The following is a 7,674-nucleotide window of genomic DNA, read 5'->3' as shown; positions in this document are numbered from 1 at the left end:
TTTAGAGATTACCTCTTGGATCGAATGTGTGTCCACGGGCCGAGAGAGCTTGATTTCACAGAAGCCACATCACAACCACAGCGCAGGCATCATTAGAATAATTTCGAGACCATGGAAATTTTTTTAAAACTATAGAAATGTAAAAACTATAATATTTTCTGTAGCATGTATCTTATCTGAGTACAAATATCACTTACAAGATGATCATAAAATATTCTAATAGGTCTTTAACAGAATGGATTTTTTAATCCAATAAATGATCCAATAAATAAAACTCTCCTGAGCCACCATTTAATTATTCTACTGGTTAATTCTCTACAGAGCCCGGGACAATACAGCATCCCTCCCGCTTCCTTTTGACTGTCCCAGGAAGACCAACATGAAGGAGAGGGAAGTGCGGGTTTTTCAAGGTCAGGACTACAAGCCAGAGGGTTTTGCTCAATGACTGGTTGTCTCTGTCCTCTCCCATGACTGACTCAGCCGTGAAGGGCCATATCTTCACAGCATATCTTCTTTCCTTGATCCCTTACAACTTCTATGTAGGCTGTTAAATAGCAGCCTGAAGTCAGAGGAATTTTACTTTGCTTATTATGCACCACAAAATTTTACATCTACATTTTGGAACATTTGTCAACAATTATCATCCTATTGGGTAGCTGGCTCTGTGATGGAAAGTAGATGGGATACAAAAGGACTATTTTCTCTTACATTTAAATCGTATATTACATATACCTAGCTTCAAAATCGTGTCACCCATTCTCTGCAGTACCAAGAAACCGATGAGAAAGGACAAGATATAGAAGCTGTCAGCTGCCTAGTTTTACCTACATCAAAAGCTACTTCGTCTTATTTGTCATTAAGTCACACAATCATGTTATCAAGAAAAATATTTTCGTTAGAAAACACAATCAAGAATCAACTTAGGAGGGGTGCCTGGGTGGCTGAGTTGGTTAAGCGTCCAACTTTGGCTCAGGTTATGATCTCATGGTTGATAAGTTCGAGCCCCACATCAGCCGGCTCTCTGTTGTCAACACGGAGCCGCTTCAGATCTTCTGTCTCCCTCTCTCTCTGACCCTCCCCTGCTCACATTATCTCTCTCTCTCTCTCTCTCTCTCTCTCTCTTTCTCTCTCTCTCTCACTCTCTGTCTCTCAAAGATAAATAAACGTTAAAAAAAAAAAAAGAATCAACTTGGGTTAAGACTGGGAGCTCCATATCCAGGTTACCTCAAGGAGTAGATTTCCCCAGTTCACACCAAGATTGAGTCCTCTCTCTCTATCCTTCCCCCACCATCCTTTCCCAGTATCTTGCAGGCGAGACAGAATCACCGAAGTGCCTGTGGGGGACATACATTGTTTTTGCCGGCCACCATCCATATCCAAATTAGTCTTGGGCAAAGACCCTAAATCTGCTTTTACCCCATGCATTTGGGCAGAATTAATCCCATGGCCAATTCCAAGGATATGTCCTGGTCGGCTAAATCAATTCACACATATTCCTCTCAAAGAAATGAGGGACAGGCACATGAACCCAATCAGAGCCAATAACTTTTGCTGAGACTTTGGGGACAGATGCAAGGATTCTTCCCAGATGGACTTGAGCCTTGAAGCATGTAGAATAGAACTGCTTCTGTCCTCTTTACTCCATATGAATTCTGAAAAGGAAAGAAAAGCCAATAAATAGAAAGAAATCAGATCCTGATTTGAGCCATGCTTAAAAAACAGTGCTCCTGTACCGTTTCCTTACATGAGTCAGTAAGACAGCTTTTTGGTTTAATCCAGCTTAGACTCAATTCTCTGTCACTTGCAATCTAGAGTCCTACGTGAAATGCTGTGTATGTCCTCTCTTCCTCTCCCAGGAACCCAACAAACCTATATAAACCAGGCATGGATGTGATTACAGCACAACATCCAAACTCCTGATATGATTTGTCATTGGTACTTGGTACCTATATGTGCAGAGTGACAGGCTTAATTGTTCATATTGGCTCTGCCTTCCTACACCCTTTCCTAAGACATATAAATAAATATCACCTCTGTCTCTAACTGCATGGAATTATTTTTAAAATGCAGACAGGACTAATGTAAGGAAAACAAAGGTGAGTGCAGGGTTGACCTCTTCAAGTCTAAAATCTAGAATTTTAGAGAGGCATGACATAGCCTACAAGAATCAATAAACTCAGCATAAAAATTAAGTCACATAAAATTCTTAGAACATGTCACTTCAGAGTTACGCGATGGATTTTAACAAGCTCATCAAAAGTTTTCTATCCAAGTATGCACTGCCCCCTTCAAAGGTGATACGATACAGCAAAACTACTGCCACAGTAACAAGTATTGGGACTTCAAAAGCTGGTATCACATTCATTTGAGTATTTTTCAACTACGGAAAATCTTCATTCTTAAAGAGAGGAGTTGATTTTCGGAAATAAAATGTACTCAGTACTGAATCTTGTGAATAAGAAGGTTGAATGAGCTAATACCATTTTGTTCAAAAATAATATAGAATTAGACTAATTTTTGTGTGTGACTTCAAAATGACTATTTCAAAAGAGATATGTTTTGAGCAAACACTATTAAATACGGAAGCTTCCAAAGACGGTTTCTTAGAAGAAAAATAATGCATGGGTAAACATTTAAGTTCTTACATGCTTGTAAGAAATACCAGTATCATTACTTTTGGCCTGGTCCATTGAACTTAAGATTTTTCCCCTTCGAGATACCAAGTTACAAAATAACAACATTATGCAGAATTTGGCCTATAATCAAAGCTATTTATATCTTTAGTCCTCTAGTCCTGCATATTTTAAGAGTAATTTGAGGCTAAATTTAATAATGCGGTTTCACTAACAATTCCAATTTGTAATTATCCATTAAGCAAGGAAATATCGCTCATGATAGTTTCTTCCTGAATATTTTGATGATACAAAAACTAAACCTAAAATATAAATTTTGAGAAAGTATTTCTAAAAATAGACTAATTGGGCTAAAACACAAATTCACATGTGATGCCATGCATTCCAATGCAAAAGACCATTTTAAAATTTACACCTGCCTTTAAAAAGTTTAATGAGCTATTATTAATATAAAGATTTCATTTATTAGCAAAAGGAGGCATGCAGTAGAGAAGAAAAGCTAGATTTCTTTCAATTGTTCTGTGTTGCTTATTCTATACCCAATAAGTCAGCCAGCTCTGCTTAGAAACTCGGCCATCTCTACAAGATGCAAGCGTTAGCCCTGACTCAACGGCTGGATGGGAGGAGAAGACAAGTAGGAACACTCCTCGACAATCCTCCCTGAAACCCCTAAATCTGCTACTGCATCAGCCCTGCCATGTTGGGTGGATGTTGGAAAGGCAATGGTGGCAGCAGCAGTCTGGGGAACAGACTCGATTTCAACGCCTCAGACTGAGCACATCCCATAAGCAGATAAACACTGTCCAGCCCCAAACAGAAGCCTACCCAAGGCCTAGCAAAGATACTGTGTAACACACATCCACCAGAGGAGAATCATCAAGCTAATTTCTTGCCTTGTTGGGGCAGATTGGCATCTGTATACTGTATACTGTATACTGAGATTGGTCAATTACTCACGAAAAGTAGTATTTTTCTAGAATGATTTCTAGAACATTTCTAGAACATTTTTCTAGAATGTTCAAGACAAGAAATTTTTCCTTTGGAATGTACCCATAAAAAATGCCAAATAAATGTCTCAGTAGGTCTCAAAATACTAAACAAGTGTGTTATTAGATAAGCTTAAGCTTATAAAAATATTAAAAAATTCGGGGCGCCTGGGTGGCTCAGTCGGTTAAGTGTCCAACTTCAGCTCAGGTCATGATCTGCCGGTTTGTGATTTCGAGCCCCGCATCAGGCCCTGTGCTGACAGCTCCGAGCCTGGAGCCTGCTTTGGATTCTGTGTCTCTCTCTCTCTCTGCCCCTCCCCTGCTTGCGCTCTGTCTGTCTCTCAAAAATAAATAAACTTTGGGGCGCCTGGGTGGCTCAGTCGGTTAAGCGGCCTTCAGCTCAGGTCATGATCTCGCGGTCCGTGAGTTCAAGCCCCGCGTCGGGCTCTGTGCTGACAGCTCAGAGCCTGGAGCCTGTTTCGGATTCTTTGTCTCCCTCTCTATCTACCCCTCCCCTGTTCATGCTCTCTCTCTGTCTCAAAAATAAATAAACGTTAAAAAAATAAAAATAAAAAATAAATAAACCTTAATATATATATAAGAGAAACAATAACCCTCTGGGTGTTATAAAAAATTCAATTTTTAAAAAATATTATTTGAACCTATTTTTATGATAAATTAAGCAGTGCCAATTTGTTAAAGGTAAGAGTAGTCTGAAGGATATCTAACCTCACAAAAGATATTGTGTAAATTGTATGCATGTAAGTGCATAATAAATGTATATAAACATAGTCTATGAAGATAAAAGTATAGGCATTTGATGTATCATGTTTTAGTGAATAAAGATAGGACAGAAAATCTTTCCCATCCCAAATTATTCCCTAATAATGTCAGTCTTAGGTGTTAAATTAGATACAAATAATTTTAACTTTTTTACTGAACTTTTTTAAACAAAGTCAAAGTATAGTGAGCAGCATAATAAGCCCTCATACACTTGTCATCCAGCTTCAAAATACATCAACATATGGATACACTTGCTTCATCTATGCCCTTCCCAACACACATTGGATTTCATATTATTTCATTCATAAATACTCACATATGTATGTCCAAGAGATAAGGCTTTGACTCTCTTTTTTTACACGATCTCAACAACATCACCACACCTAAAAAGTTATAATAGCTTCTTCATATCATCTGATATTTAATTAGGATTGATATCCTTGATTGTCTCATAAATGTGCTTTGCTTACTTTGGATCAGAATCTAAATGAGGTTGATATATTGCATTTAGTTAAATTATCCCTTAGGCCTTCTGCGATAGCAGAATCTCTCTTCGTTCTTTTTCCTTCCTTGCCATTTGTTTGTTTAAAAAGAAGGTCACTTATCCTATAGTGTCCCATATCCTGATTTAACTGATTACATCCCACAGTGTTGTGAACATGGTCCTTTATCCTTAATAAGTCTTGAAGACTAGCAATCGGAGCCAGAGGCTACATCAGGTTCAGGTCCAATTTTGCGGCAAGGATAATTCATAGGAGGTGCTATGTATGTTCTACACATCACATCAGGAATTCGTAATGAATGCTTTTCCCTTTTTGTGATTTAAGCTTAATCAGGGACATAGCTATTGTCAGCCTTTCCCTGGGCCATAGGGTTTCCTATTGGTCTTCCACTTCAAGGTTTCAGCAGCTATGGATGATCATTGCCCAGACTCATTACTTCCAAAATCACTTTTAAACTAATAAATACATAGCATTTGATATTTTAAAATACATCTTCACATCCATTACCTCATGAGGTATCGCATTTTGTTATACTAAGCCTCTATTCTAAATTTTTTTTAATGTTTATTTATTTTTGAGAGAGGAGGAGACACAGCACGAGCAAGGGAGGGGCAGAGAGAGAGACACAGATTCAGAAGCAGGCTCCAGGTTCTGAGCTGTCAGCACCGAGCCTGACGTGAGGCTCAACCCACAAACTGAGAGATCATGACCTGAGCCGGAGTCAGATGCTTAACCAACTGAGCCACCCAGGCGCCCCTAAGCCTTTATTCTAATAACTATCACATGGATAGTCTACTATTTTTTAATGTATTTCAGTAAAGTTTTATGACTTTATAGGTATGTTTTCCTAAGTGACTTAGTTTTTTCAACTTCGCCAAAAATTTTGTTTTTATCTCCTTAGAGTCCTTTTCAGCATTGCATATTTACATGTTTACATTTTAATTTAATATTTTTAATTTAAGTCTTTAACTTCATATTAAAGTATAATTTTGAAACAGAAAAGGGTATAAATCCTAAGTACACAGTGCAATTATTTTTCCCATAAAAAATACATCTATGTAAACCGCCACTCAGATAGAAATGTAGGACACTTCCAGCATCTCAGAAAGCTCCCTAATAGTCTCTCCCAGCTAATACCTCCCAAAGGCAACCACTACTACCATGGACTGATTTTGCTGGACTTGAACTTCAAATAGAGTCATACCGTAGAGACTTTTTTGTGTCTGTCTTCTGTTGCTCAATCTTATAATGGGATGTTCCTCATGTCGTATGTGCATGGTTATGATGTATCCCTAGGCAGAATAAAACAGGCTATAAAAGAAAGAGGTTGTGGGGTGCTGACACTACTCTTCTGTTAAGTGCTGTGTGTGTACGTTCATGAGTGTGTGAGGCATTTATTTGCTACTTTAGAATAGTCCATCCCTTTTTCTTTTTGATAGCAATTCTGTAACTTTCATCAGGTATCCGTTCTCCCTGCAGCCTATGCGCTCAGAGAGAAGTTGTTTCCCACTCCCACCCACTCCCTCCACCCCCCTGCACCCAGCTGCTGGGTGAGTCTTACCTGACCTGAGCAAATCCCCACATCCATATTTGGATCAGGGATGGGCTCACAACCTATTTCAGACCCATGACACACACGATTTTTGAGGAAGCTTCTGGATGGAAGGGAAAAAAGTTATTTAGCTCTGCAGAGAAAGCAACTGAAAGAGACTAAAAGAGCTACCCTGCCTTCCTCTGGTTAGTACACTGTAAGCGCATGACCGGAACTGCCACAGCTATTTCTGCATTTAGGAGAGAGCCGCCTGAGGCCCGAGTTAGCGCCCAGCGTGGGTGAAGATGGAAGGACCACGTAGAAGTGGAGTCAGTCCCGCTGCGGACCGGAACCGTGCCTTCAACTGCCTACAGCCAGAGACGGATCCCTGGCCTGCTCCGTTCTGCAAGCCAATTAATTCTCTGCTCTGCTTAAGCCAGTTTCGGCGAGAAGTGCTACAACTCGAAGAGTTTTAATTGTACAGATCGTGTGTACAAAGATTGGGAACACCTGGGATTTGCTTTTTATGCCTCACTCTAGTTTGCCTATTTTCTACAATGCACCTGTTATTTTATCATTAGTAAGAACAATAAATGTTATTTTAAGTAGTCCATTCAAATGCAGTAGTCCATTCAAATGCCCCACACTGAATATGTTTCACGATTATTTATATCAGATAGCATACTGAGCTCAACGCGGAATTGAAAAATCAGCCTTTTTTGCAGAACCTCAATATTTGACATAATGATCATAATAGCACACATTTGGCTAAGGCTTGATTGTTTTCAACCATTATCTCATTCGGTAATCCGAGCGTATATACGAATTAGGTAAGACAGTATGACAGAGACCCCTGTAAGTTTGCAAAAGTGCATTTTCTTTTCCTCCCTGGCAGACAGATATACAGTATTTCGCAGCCTCCCTGGCAGATGGGTGAGCCCACGACTGAGTTCAGCCTAATGGACTGTGAACACAGTGATGTGTGCAGTGCTAGGTCCAACCCAGAGAAGCCTCCCACAAGTGATTTTTCTTCATTCTTCCCATGCCTGCTGCCCAGGTACAGGGATTCTTCACCTGAACTTCAAGAAGAGAACTTCAAGACCCTAGAATTAGCTAGAAGGCACTTGGACCCCTAATTAACTTCATAGAAGGCCATGTACTAACCCAAAACATCTTTATTGGCATGTCCAAGAGTAAGAAATAAGAGTTACCTTACTAGGCTATATTAGTCAGAGTTC

The 7,674-nt window shown here is 39.5% G+C and overlaps 1 pseudogene; it reads left to right on the top strand.

The window, feature by feature from the left end:
* Nucleotides 1–2,234: 2,234 nt before the first annotated feature.
* LOC124529118 (forkhead box protein H1-like) overlaps nucleotides 2,235–7,674 on the top strand; it is a 68,469-nt pseudogene continuing 63,029 nt past the window's right edge.

This window comes from Lynx rufus, unplaced genomic scaffold (assembly GCF_022079265.1).
Source record: "Lynx rufus isolate CCGP_SWC_20201006 ecotype Redwood Valley unplaced genomic scaffold, mLynRuf1.p SCAF_6, whole genome shotgun sequence".
In the NCBI taxonomy this organism is placed as follows: domain Eukaryota; kingdom Metazoa; phylum Chordata; class Mammalia; order Carnivora; family Felidae; genus Lynx; species Lynx rufus.
Note: the sequence above shows the minus strand (reverse complement) of the source record. Positions and strands in the feature narration are given on the sequence as shown.